The 14,244-nt window shown below is 36.6% G+C and overlaps 1 pseudogene; it reads left to right on the forward strand.

Annotated features, from left to right (window-relative positions):
• Nucleotides 1–12,521: 12,521 nt before the first annotated feature.
• Nucleotides 12,522–13,539, forward strand: LOC116115429 (annotated as a pseudogene).
• The last annotated feature ends 705 nt before the right edge of the window (nt 13,540–14,244 follow it).

The following is a 14,244-nucleotide window of genomic DNA, read 5'->3' on the forward strand; positions in this document are numbered from 1 at the left end:
TTCATGTCAAATTTTGAATTTAGTTTCTTTTTCAGATCTTGTATCCTAGGCTTGGATCTACTGATTAACAGCATATCATTAACATATAGCAAAAGATAAATGGGTAGATTTTTATCTAGATCAAAGTAGAAGCAACTGTCATACTTGCTTCTCTTAAATCCCAACCCTATTATAAAGGTGTCAAACCTTTTGTACCACTGTTTGGGGGCCTATTTGAGGCCATATAGGGACTTATGAACCAAGCATACATGGTCAGTAGCCCTAACATCAATGAATCCTATAGGCTGACTCATATAAATTTTCTCATCCAAATTTTCATGTAGAAAAGCAGTAGTTACATCTAGTTGTTCTAATTCTAAATTCTGGTGTGTAGCAATGGCTAACATTAATCTGATGGTTTTGTATTTTACCACCAGGGAAAAGACTTCATTGAAGTCTATTCCCTCTCTTTGGGTGTAGCCTTTGGCAACTAGCCTGGCTTTATACCTAGGTGGGTTTGTAATTGAAATACCATCCTTAAGTTTATAGAGCCACTTACATTGGATCAACTTCTGATCTTTAGGTTTGAGTACTAGAGTCCAAGTTTTGTTTACCTCTAGTGAGTGCATCTCTGCCCTCATTGCTGATTCCCACTTTTCTTTATCTTTGGATTTCAAGGCCTCGTCATATGTTTCAGGTTCTGTCATCTGGACTTCTGTACTTGTAAGCAAAGTAGAAAAAATCAGTTCAGCATAAGAATAACGAGCAGTTGGCCTTACCTCTCTCCTGATCCTGTCTCTGGCCAGTTGGTACTGTTGAAGGTCAGCTGGTTGATGTTCTAAGATCTCATCAGTGGTTCCTTCTTCAGGTTGTTCAGGTTCAATGTCAGCTTTTGTTTGGGTTTCAGTTTCAGTTTGGGTGGAGTTAGGCTGATGTGTAAGTTGCTCCACCTCAATTGGTGTACTTTTTGTAGGGTTTAGGTTAGGTTCAGTGTTTTTGATGCTTCCCTGATCAGTGGCAGATCCTTTGCAAGGGAATTCACACTCATTGAATACTACATCTCAACTTACAATAATCTTCACCCTTGGGGTCTCCCTATCCCATAGTCTATATCCTTTTGTGCCTTCTTGGTAACCTAGAAATATACACTTAGTAGACCTAGGTTCAAGTTTTCCTCCTACAGTATGTGCATAAGCAGCACAGCAAAAAAATCCTCAAATGGCTTAAGTCTGGTCTTCTTCCAGACCAGATTTCTTCGGGACACTTTCCATTGATGGCAATAGATGGACTCCTATTCACAAGGTAGGCAATGGTGGCTAAGGCTTCCCCCCAAAAAGTGTTTGGTAACCCTGAAGTAAACAAGAGACACCTAACTTTTTCTAGTAAGGCATAGTTCATCCTTTTTGCCACTCCATTCTGTTGGGGGGTCCTAGCTACTATTATATGCCTCAAAATACCATGTTCTTTACAGAAGTTATCAAACTAAGAATTGCAGAATTCAAGTCCATTGTCAGTGCAAAGAGCCTTTACTTTCTTCCCTAATTGGTTTTCTACCAGTGTTTTCCAATCCCTAAACTTGGTCAAAACCTGGTCTTTGGTCTTTAGGAGAAATGTCCAAACCTTTCTGCTGTGGTCATCTACAATGGATAAGAAGTAGTTGTTCCTACCATGGGATTTAATTTTTTCAGGACCCAAGGGGTCAGAGTGTAAGTACTTTAGGCAGTTTGTGGCTAGATGAGTCCCCTTTGAAAAACTTAATCTGTGTTGTTTTCCTAACACACAGTTTTCACAGAATTCTAGGTTGCTAATGGTGTCCTTCCCAAACACTCCTTGAATGCTAAGGATGTGCATGCCCTTCTGACTCATGTGTCCTAACCTAAGGTGCCATTTTTCAATTACTGTTTGTTTGGTGGGAGACAACAAAGTGCTAAAACATTCTGGGTGAGAATCACCACATAAAATATATAAATCATTTCTCTTTTCTCCTTTAAGAACCAAGTTCTGGTTTTTGTATACATATAAGCAACCATTGTTAGCATTATAGGAACATCCAGCGTCATCAAGGGTTCCTAAGGAGATAAGATTTCTCTTTAACTCAGGGATGTACCTAACATTGGTTAACTTTACAACTTTTCCATTAGTAAGTTTAAGAGTTATACTGCCTATCCCCTTCACTCTACATGCTTGATTATTTCCCATATATATAGTTTCAGTTTCCTGAGATTCTAGATTCTGGAACCATTTCTTGTGTGGGCTCATATGAAAGGAACAACCTGAATCCAAGACCCATTCCTTAGCAGTATCAGATGTTGATACTGTCAAGACCTCAGGCTCCTCCCATTGGTTATTACTAGAAGCTAGATTACTCTCAGTATTACCCTGTGTATGTTTCTTCAACCATTCAAAGCAGTTTTTCTTGATATGACCAGGTTTATTGCAAAAGAAGCACTTATTAGTGTCTGATTTTGTTTTATTATTCCTTTTCCATTTTTTCTTGTTTTTAGACCCATGTTGGTTCTGATTAGTCTTTCTTGTTTGACTAAATTCTAGCCTACCTTTTACAAACAGGTTACTCCTAAACCTTTTTTGAACCTTAAGCTCTAGTTCCCTAGCTTTAAGACCAGTAACTATTAGATCTAGGCTAGGCACTGTCCCTGAATATTGAAAGGCATTCTTTACCACTATATAATCTTCGGTTAAGGAATTTAATAGGATCATTGCTAAACCGGTGTCTTCTAGTTCCTGATCAGTTCCTTTAAGAATTAAAGTCATCTTAAGGAATTCATCTAGATTATCCTCAATTGATTTAGAACCATCCATTTTGTACGAAAATAAAGCACCATTTAAAAACGCAAGATTAGGTGTTGACTGTAAAGAATAAAAGGTTTCGAGTTTACCCCATAGGGCTAGAGGAGTTTCTAGCCCATCTACCTTTCGCAGGACGTTGTCTAACAAATTCATCACTATGAGGTTGTACGCTTCCTCATTGATTTCACCTTTCTTTTTTAGTTTCTCTTATGGCCATTTGGTTTCGTCTTTCTCTAGGGCAATTCCCACCTTGTTGTGGGACAGCAGTGCCTTCATCTTCTTTTTCCAACTCCCAAAATCTATCTTTCCATTGCATTAAGTGATTTCTAATCGTGTGGTTGACAGTTTGTGTTTAAAAAAATTGACTATGTTTCAAGAAACCCTAATTGAAACCCTAGACCGAATTAACAATGAGATTCTTGAACGAATTGCTAAGACTCAGACTTGAATCTTTAAGAAGATTTCCTCAATTAATGAATTGACCACTCGAATCTGTAAACTAGGACTCAAGATTACTACGGGAAGCCTCAATTTGAAAAAGCCCCAAATTCTAGACAAACCCTAGTTTTCCAAAAACCCTAAATCACTGAGTAATCTCCAAATCGATCAAGCCTATTGTCTAATAGCTCTCATACCACTGTTATAACTAGTTAACAAAACAAACTAATCACCAGATCAATCAAACACACAGATTCGCACAAACCAACAACACAAGAACATAAGATTTGTCGTGGTTCGATTATCCTGATTGGATAATCTACATCCATTTTGAGCTCCAGAAATAGAGAGCTCACGGCACTACTAGTTATCACAAGATCCAAACAGTACATAATCAAACCAAATACACCCTCTCTGATCTCACACAAGAATCAACCCGTAACTAAACCTAAGAACACTCAACTGGAATCCTCAAGTCACAAGAGTAAAACCATCTACCCAAGTTACAATGATTCTCAAAGATGCAGAAAACCTAATCAAGAACAGAGAAAAACGAATACAACAGAAAAACCTAGAACTAACTGTGCAAATGACTATTCATCTCTCTTTTATACCGTTGACCCTTTTGACAAGCCTCAGCCGTTGGATCTGTATAGATTGGATGGTCAGGATGTTCAACTAATTCTATCCCAAAACTCTGCGTTTCACTTTAAGTAACAAAATGGTGTTGTTTTCAATCTTCACTTCAACAACACCTTCTTTGACTTTAACGATTTCAACATAGCAAATACATTCACTTTGTTGAACATAGCCCGGTTTTGGATTAATTAGGATAAATCGTGCTTGTTCTTTTTCTTTATTATTTTTCATTATTTATGTGTAATTAATTTTAATTTGATTCCAAACGCTCTTTTGTTCTTTCAAACTATTATTCTCAAAACATTTATTGTGCGCCCAGTTGTTTTCAATTCCTTAATTAGATCACTTTCAGATTTACCTATAGTCATCTTTATTTATTTTGATCAAACTATTAATTACCAACCGTCCACATGCATTAAATAGTTATCAACCTTATCTCAACTATATTTCAAACCATGATTTTGATGCCTTACCAGAGTAAATGTGTGCAAAAGAACCGGTCGAAATTGGAACCAATGGGTGCCCGAGATTCGGTTTTGGTTCCCACTAGGAACTGATCATTACAGGGTTGATTCTGGTTCCAAAAATCTAGAACCGACATTGTATAGTTTTGATTCCAATTTCTACGGTCAAGAACCAAAACAGGGAATCGGGACTAATCTAAAATAGCATTAAAGAGTTGGGGTGGGGAAGGGGGTTTCATAATTTTGCGTGTCATATAAAAAATTCATGGTGTGTGTTCCTCACTTGCTCCCTTATCTCTCCTACCACTAATCCTCCCCCTAATCTCTACAAATCTTTGATGACAGTAATAAGTTGTCATATTACATATTATAAATTTTTTCTCAAGATATAAATATATTTATCTTATTTAATAATATTCAGAATTACATATTTTAATGTATTGTAAAATTGTGAGATTACAAATTATGTTGATATCTAAATGTTTATTGATTTTTCACAAATAAGAATTTTTTTTTTTTAAAGAAAGATATGGTACCACGTAATGTTTAATAATATTATATATATATATATATAATATGATTTGATGGGAAGTTTTCCTCATGTTTTTTCCAACATTTCTTTGTAAACATACATCGTAAGGTTACAAAGATGTTAAAAATTTCGAGAAAATGAAGATACAAAAAGAATTATTAAAAATTTCTCAATTTTAATAATAATACTTCCATGTGTTCTCAAGATTTATTAGTTGTTGTTGAGAGAAAAAAAAAAGGGCAAATAAAGATTTCTTAGTTGCTAGGTGGGGGTATTTGTAATTTTTAAGGGTTTTTTGTGTCTTTTTTTTAACTGGTAGGGGGTAAAAAAGTAGTTTTCTTGGGTACTCGGAATCGGAATTGGAACTAAAACTGGAATTGGAACTGGAACTAGAACTGAAATCGAAACCTTTGGTTCCAGTTCCTTCAATTTTGGGTGGGTACCTGGACCCGCCTAGCCCTAATTTTTAGCTAGATATTTATTTTTGTAAAATTTTTATTATTTGCAAGATTTTTGTAAATGATGAGGAGGAGAAAGTCTATGCACAATTGAAAGGCTAATGTAATTTTCCACAAGTCAAAATTTTGAAAAAACAGATGCAAGTAAAGAAAGACTTGTGATAACTCTTTTAACTTTCTAAATGATAAGGAGGAGAAAGTCTATGCACAATTGAAAGGCTAATGTAATTTTCCACAAGTCAAAATTTTGAAAAAACAGATGCAAGTAAAGAAAGACTTGTGATAACTCTTTTAACTTTCTAATTGATAAGGAGGAGAAAGTCTATGCACAATTGAAAGGCTAATGTAATTTTCCACAAGTCAAAATTTTGAAAAAACAGATGCAAGTAAAGAAAGACTTGTGATAACTCTTTTAACTTTCTAAATGATAAGGAGGAGAAAGTCTATGCACAATTGAAAGGCTAATGTAATTTTCCACAAGTCAAAATTTTGAAAAAACAGATGCAAGTAAAGAAAGACTCGTGATAACTCTTTTAACTTTCTAATGTAAAGACTCGTGAATCACAAATAGACTTGACTCTCAAAAGTCCCCAACAAACGAAATTTTCCATCTTTTATTTTTTAGTTCATACTTCAAATTAATTTTTCGAAGACTGCTCTGCACATAGTTTTGATTATTACCTTTGTTAAGCCGATCGCTAATGTCTATAAATAGTATCATTTGACAACATGCAAAAACATACCAAAGAAGCAGCTTCTCTTCTTTTTAAACAAACTTTTGTAAAGGCTTCTAAACTATCCACCATTTTGCCAACTTTGATTTTTCTCCTTGTAATTGAGTCCTCCTTTGTTCAGTCTAGAACCTTAAAGCCTGATGGCCATTCTTCCATGTTATGTAAATCCACAATCAATTCATTGCTAATCACTTGCACAAACCAACAGATAACACACACCAAAGAATCAAGATCAAACCAATCACAAGAACACCAAATTTACCATGGTTCACCTTTCCACAATGGAAAATCTACATCCACGTTGAGCTCTAGGAATTTTTGGGGTTCACTACACTAAGCATCAACTGTTATTACAGATTACAAAACAACTCTCAAAGATTCAACCAACTATCAATCTTTAACTCACTCAAAACTGGAATCCCTAGAGAGGACTTTACCCAGTCTCTCTAATCTTGAAGGAAACACTACCCTCACCCTAAGATTACATAGATTCACAACTTAAAGTAAGATTGACAAAAAACTCAAAACCATAAGAGCAAAAACTAATCTGTCGCATAAAGAGAAGAGAAGCAGAATGCGTTACTGTTGTGAAAAACTCTTCCTTTATATAGTTTGACTTCATGGGCTAATTCTGGCCATTAGATCTTCTTCATTTCAGTGGCTAAGATCAACTTTCATTTGTATTGAAATGGCAACGTATTTGATAAGTAGGCATCTGCAGAAAATGTTGACGTTTTGGGCTTCATATATTAACAATTCTCCACCTTGACACTCAAAACTTTTACAACTCAGATTTCCTAAGTGTAGCTAACCATCCTAAACTCCTTTCACAGCTCGGTTGCTGCCTGTTACTTGACAAACAGTAGATTTAAGCAATGCTTGAACTTAGTAGCAGTGACAATCTTGGTACCCATATCAGCATGATTATCTTCAGTTGGGACTTTCTTCAAGATGATCAATCTTTGGCAACTAGATCTCTAACAAAGTGAACTCTCACATCCACATGTTTGGTCTTGTCATGATAGACAAGATTCTTGCTTAGGTGAATGGCGCTTTGGCTGTCTGAATAAATGGTGGCTACTCCATCAGTCAAATTCACTTCAGTTAGTATTCCTCAGAGCCACAGTGCTTCCTTGAATACATCAACAACAACGACATACTCTGCAGTTGAGGAGAGTGCCACAATAGGCTAAAGCTGGGATTTCCAGCTGACACAATTTCCTCCCAACATGAAGACATAGGCAGTGGTTGATTTCCTTGTGTCTTAATCCCCTGCAAAATTAGAATCTACAAAGCCCACAAGATCAAGTGAATTATATCTTTTATAGTATTCCAAACCAACATGTGAAGTGCCATTAATATACCTTAGAACCCATTTAAGAGCTGACCAGTGTTCTGACCTAGGATTCGACATAAAATGACTCAACAATGACATAGTAAAGGAGAGGTCAGGCCTGGTGCTAATAATGACATACATAATTGACCCTATTACATTTGCATAAGGGATTTGTTCCATCTTTATTAACCCAGAATCTGTTTTGGGACATTGGTGTTTACTAAGTGTGAAATGACTAGCTAAAGGCATAGATACAACCTTTGATTCAGCCATGTTAAATTTAGAAACTAGTTTTTGCAAATAGGAACTTTGAGTTAATCTTAATTCATGGCAGTTTCTATTCCTATGTATTACCATTCCTAATATCTTTTTAGCACATCCTAAGTCTTTCATGTCAAACTCACCCTTAAGTTTACCCTTTAATCCATCTATTCTAGATTTAGATTTGCTAATCAACAGCATGTCATCCATATATAAGAGTAAATAAAAAGGCATATCATTATCCAAAGCAAAATAAAAGCAATTATCATATTTGCTCCTGTTAAACCCAATGCTTAAAATGAGTGCATCAAATCTTTTTTACCCCTACCTAAGGGACTGTTTCAGTCCATACAACAACTTATGTAGCAAGCACACATAATTTGGAAGTCTTTTATCAACAAATCCAGCAGGTTGCCTCATATATATTTTCTCTTATAGGTTTCCATGTAGAAAAGCAGTCTTAACGTCTACTTGCTCTAGTTCTAGGTCATAGTGTGCAACTACAGACAACATAATCCTAATTGTTTTATACTTAACTACCGATGAGAAAATTTCATTAAAGTCAATGCCTTCCCTTTGTGTGTAACCTTTAGCTACAAGTCTAGCCTTGTACCTAGGAGGGTTAGAAGGGTTTATACCTTCTTTTACCTTGAATAGCCATCGACATTCAACTGGTTTCTGATCTTTTGGAGTTGGGACTAAGGTCCAGGTTCTGTTGACTTTTAGGGACTGCATTTCTTCCTCCATCGTAGCCTGCCATTTATCTTTGTCCTTTGATCTAGTTGCTTCCTCATAGTTATCAAGTTATGATCTTAGTACTTCAGCTCTAGCCACTAGTGCAGTGTAGATCAGATCAGCATAGGACTATCTTGCTAGAGGTCTGATCTCTCTACGGGTCCTTTCTTTGGTTAGCTAATACTGTGCCAGGGGTTCTTCTTGGGTTGGTTCAAAGTTCTCAGCTGGTTCACCCTCCTAGTCATGATCCAAGGCTGCCATTTCAGTTTCTTCATCTGGATTTTCTTCATCAGGTTGAATACTTGAGGGCTCCACCTCAATTTGTGTCCCTGCATTTGGTTCTTGACTCATAGGATCAATGCTAGAGGTACTTGCATCAAGGTTAGTAGTTTTGCAAGGAAAAATATTTTCATTAAAAATAACATCCCTACTGATTATTACTTTAACCCCTGGTGATGTTCTTTCCCACAATCTGAACCCCATAGTTCCTTCTTGATAACCGAGGGATATACACTTTAGTGACCTAGGTTCAAGCTTCCCTTCATTTGTGTGTGCATAGGCTACACACCCAAAGACCCTAAGGTGGTTTAAGTTTGGCTTTCTTTTAGACCATCTCTCCTCGGGACAGGTGAAACCTATTGCACTAGAGGGGCTTCTGTTGACTAAATATGTTATAGTGTTGAGGGCTTCTCCCCAAAAAGTCTTGGGTAATCCTAATGTGAACAGTAAGCATCTCACATTTTCTAACAAAGTTCTATTCATTCTCTCAGCTACTCCATTTTGCTGAGGAGTTCCCCTGACTGTTCTACATCTCAAAATACCCTGATCACTACAGTACCTGTCAAACTCTGAGTTGCAGAACTTTAGCCCATTATCTGTCCTAATGGCTTTAACTTTTTTGTCCACTTGATTCTTTACAAGGGTTTGCCAACTCTTAAACCTATCTAAAGCCTCATTTTTAGATCTAAGTAGAAATACCCAAACTTTCCTACTGTAGTCATCCACTATGGACATGAAATAGATGCTGCCCTCATGAGATTTTATCTTTTCAAGCTCCCAAAGATTAGCATGTAAGTATTCTAAGCAATTAGTGGCCTGGAGTGTCCCCCTATGAAAACTTAACCTATGCTACTTCCCCGTTATACAAGTTTCACAAAACTTCAGATCACTAATGACATCCCTGCCAAACAACCCCTGTTTACTTAGAGTATCTAGGCCTTTTTGGCTCATATGCCCTAACCTTAAATGCCATTTTTCAGTGTCTGTCAGATTTGTAGTAAGCAAACAATCAAAACAGTGAGCCCTACTCAAGATGTACAACCCATTCCTCTTTACCCCACTAAATACTATGTTGTTACCCTTATAGATATTTAAGCACCCATTTTCTGCCATATAACAACACCTCGATTCATCCAGGGTTCCTAGTGAAATCAGATTTCTCTTAAGATCTGGAATATATCTAACCTTAGTTAGTTTGACTAGTTTTCCATTATCCAGCCTCAAAGTTATACTACCAACCCCTTGAATCTTACATGCATTGTTGTTACCCATAAACACAGTCTCAAGGTCATTTGGCTCAAAATCTTGGAACCAATTTTTGTTTGGACTCATATGGAATGAGCAACTAGAATCCAAAACCCATTCCCCTATAGTATCAACCTTAGACACTGTTAGGACCTCTGATTCTTCAATGCTATGTTTGATGGTGGCTAAATTGCTCTCAGTGTTGGAATGTTTCTATTTCCTAATCCACTCAAAACAGTTTTTCTTTAGATGACCAGTCTTATTGCAATAGAAACATTTTCGGGTTTCCCCTTTAGATTTATTTGTGTGTTTACTCTTCTTTTTGTTCCTAGGGCTACTGCCGCAATGAGGATTACTACCCACCTGACTAGTTTCTTCCTTACACTTAACAAATAGGCTATTACCACTCATCTTCTGAACCCTAAGTTCTAACTCCCTAGCTTTTAACCCAGCAACAATTAAATCTACACTAGGTACAGTGCCAGTGTACTGCAAAGTGTTATTTACTACCTGACATTCATCAGTCAAGGAATTTAAAAGAATCATGGCAAGGCTGGAGTCATTGAGTTCTTGATCAGTGCCCTTGAGAACCAGGGTCATTTTCAAGAACTCATCAAGGTTCTCCTCAACAGTCTTATTACTATCCATTTTATACAAAAAAAGTGCACTTTTTAAGTATGCTAGATGAGGAGCTGATTGTAAAAAATAGAGAGATTCAAGCTTACCCCAGAGGCCGAGAGGTGTTTCAAACCCATCGACCTTGCGCACCACACTATCGGTAAGGTTCAAGATGATTAAATTTTAGGCCTCTTCATCCACTTCGGCCTTCTTCTTCAGCTTCTCCTCCGGCTACTTGATGAAATCCTTCTCTAGCGCGATAGACACTTTGTTGTGGGACAACAAAGCTTTCATCTTCTTCCTCCAACTGCCAAAATCGATCTTCCCATCATATTGGGTGATCTCAACCCTAGTTGTACTCATGATTGAATGTGCTTGTTTTTGTGTTTGGTGATTACTAAACAGAACCCTAGAAAAAACCAAGATTGGTCTCTCTTTCTCAAATTGATGTCCGAATTTATAGAATTTCTAATCTTAGACTCTCCCAAGCCTGTTAATCAAAAAATCCCTAGTTTATGACCAAACCCTAGATTTCGAAATCAAGAAACCCTAAGGGTCTGCTTGGGAGTTTTTTTTTCACTGGTTTTGGGGGGTTTTTAATTAGACTGGTTTTGAGGTGTTTAAAAACCATTACTTGCCAGATTTTTAATGGGCTGGTTTTGACTGGTTTAAAACCCCCCCCAAAACCAATGTAGTGTATTTTTGAGGAGTTTATAAAACACCCCAAATCGGGGTGCTTTGGCTGGTTTAAAATTTTTATCCCAAAAAAACCCCAATCCACTAATAATCCCTTTGCTACACACAAATCTCTTGCTACACACAAAGCTCGAGCAGTCCACCTAAAGCAATTGTGCATAATTGTAGCATTGACGCAGCCAATCAAACTTACATTGTCTTCTCAAGAGTTCAATGAGAACCAACTCAGACTTCAACCCATTTCAGTTACCATGGGACTGTGTTGATTGATAAATGTGGAACTAGAATTCGGAAGGTGGGCAGTTTAGTATAACGCTGATTTTTTGGATACTTAAAATAGAATTATCAGGTCTTCATCCTTTACAAGTCATCAAAATTTCCTTCATCCTTAACAATCCTAGAAGCAAGAAGGCGTTTAACTTAACAAATAAAATAAAGCGAAAGATAGACAAATAATGTCCTCTTGTTTGATTAGAGAGAAAGAAAATAAAAACAAATAATGTAGGCATTATCTGTATTTATCAAAGTTAATTTAGCAAAAGAGAGTGTGTTTTAACTTTATTTGGTTGTGTTTGTGTGAAGAAAGCGAAAGATAGACAACATTGTAATTTACTGATATATACTTCTCTTCATTTAAATGTTTCAGTTGAGGTATTTTTATGGGCATATATGCAAATTTATCATTTAAAAAAACTGTCACAACCGTTGGAAAATAAACTCCCAAGCACAGGTTAGGTGTTTTAAAAACCGCTACTAAAAACTCATCAAAACCTCTACGGTGGTTTACCTTCAAAACCGCTACGATGGTTTACCCTCATAACTACTACCATAAAACTCCCAAGCATACCCTAAGGATTGACAACACTAACCGTGCTCTGATACTACTGTTATGTAAATCCAAAATCAATTCACTGCTAATCACACGCACAAACCAACAAAAAACACACACCAAAGAATCAAGATCAAACCAATTACAAGAACACCAAATTTACCATGGTTCACCTTTCCAGAATGGAAAGACTGTATCCACGTTGAACTCCAGGAATTTTTGGGGCTCACCGTACTAGGAATCAGTTGTTATTACAGATTACAAAACAACTCTCAAAGATTCACCCAACTATCAATCTTTAACTCACTCAAAATTGGAATCCCTAGAGAGGACCTAACCCAATCTCTCTAATCTTGAAGGAAACACTACCCTCAAGATTGCATAGATTCACAACTTAAAGCAAGATTGACAAAAACCTCAAAACCACAAGAGCAAAAACTAATCTGTTGCACAAAGAGAAGAGAAGCAAAATGCGTTACTGTTGTGAAGAACTCTTCCTTTATCTAGTTTGACTTCATGGGCTAATTCTGGCCGTTAGATCTTCTTCATTTCAGAGGCTGAGATCAGCTCTCATTTGCATTGAAATGGCAGCGTATTTGATAAGTAGGCATCTGCAGAAAACGTTGACGTTTTGGGCTTCATCTATTAACATTCCAAGTTCTTCCCAAACCTTGAGGGGTCGTACAAGGGCGAAACTGTGAAAGGCATCCAAGACCTCAAACGCTACCTCATTGGTTTTGGATACTTAAATTACAATGATCAAAATAACATCAGTCTTACTGATGATTTTGATGATCCTTTAGAGTCTGCCTTGAAAACCTACCAGAAAAATTACAATCTCAAAGTCATCGGGATTCTTGACTCGGATACCATCAAAGAGATGATGATCAAAAGGTGTGAAAACCCTGATATTATTCATCACACTAGTTCAAACACAGCTGGTCATGAACACAAACATGGCCACAAGTCTGATAACTTCCACATGGCTCATTATTCATTCTTTCAGTGAATGCCAAAGTGGCCTAGTGACAAGACTCATCTAACCTATAGTTTTCCTTCCGCCGTCCCAGTGATTGGCTTGGAAGAATTGAGGTCAATCATCTCGCGAGCATCTCAAAAATAGGCGGATGTTTCCTAGTTCACATTCGAGGAGGCAACAGAAGGAGCACAAGCTGATCTTCAAATAGGGTTTTATAGAAGTGACCATGGAGATGGATCGCCATTTGATGGTCCAGGCAACGTTCTGGCTCATGCTTTTCAACCCAAAATTGGTTTGTTCACTATGATGCTGACGAGAGCTGAAGCACTAATCCAAACTCAAACCAAGTGGATTTGGAATCGGTGGCAGTGCATGAAATAGGCCACCTTCTCGGACTTGGACACAGTATGGATCGTAATGCCATTATGTTTTCAGAAATTCCAGCAGGAACCGTTAAGAGAGAGCTCAACCAAGATGACATCAATGGCATACGTGCTTTATACTCTTAACTAATTAATATTTACAGAGCTACAGGTTTTCTGTTATTACTATAAAGCTATGTTTACTGAAGAAATTAAGTAAATAAATGGGTTGCAGCCGGATGGATAATCCGTAATTAACCCAAAAAGTGAACTTAAGTTTCTTTCTTGGCAGTGCCATTCTCTTGTTGAAATAAATTGTAATTGTATTAGTCTTTTTCGAGTTAATTCCAGCTTATGTTCAGCAAAATATTTTAAAAGACTAATATAAAGTGTGAGAAACTGCGTAAATTTTATATTGACTCTGATTTGATTCTGTGTTCAGTACGTAACGAAATCAAAGTAGGAAACAAGAAGTGAAGAGTGGTGCTGCATATACGAGATCTGCATATTATTCAACTTCATTTATTTAATTTAATTTTTATGCTAATTCATCCAATCTGTACCACTTCATATTCGTTTCATACGGAAGACTATATAACTTTGTACATGTAGTATAATCAAAGGAGAAAGGGGATTGTTCGAATTTAAGTTTAATTTATCTTTTGTCTTCTGCCGATATGAAATTTAATGTTTTTCATATGATTAAAGTTTACATTCTCTAGTAGTTAATATGATACTTTCTTTGTCTGGGCGATTTGTTACTAATGGCTAAATGGGCATCATAAAAATAAAAAAATAAAAATAAAAAGTCTATCAAAATGAAGAATGACCACACCAAGTCTTGTGAAGTGA

Source organism: Pistacia vera, unplaced genomic scaffold, assembly GCF_008641045.1.
Source record: "Pistacia vera cultivar Batoury unplaced genomic scaffold, PisVer_v2 Contig74, whole genome shotgun sequence".
NCBI lineage: Eukaryota > Viridiplantae > Streptophyta > Magnoliopsida > Sapindales > Anacardiaceae > Pistacia > Pistacia vera.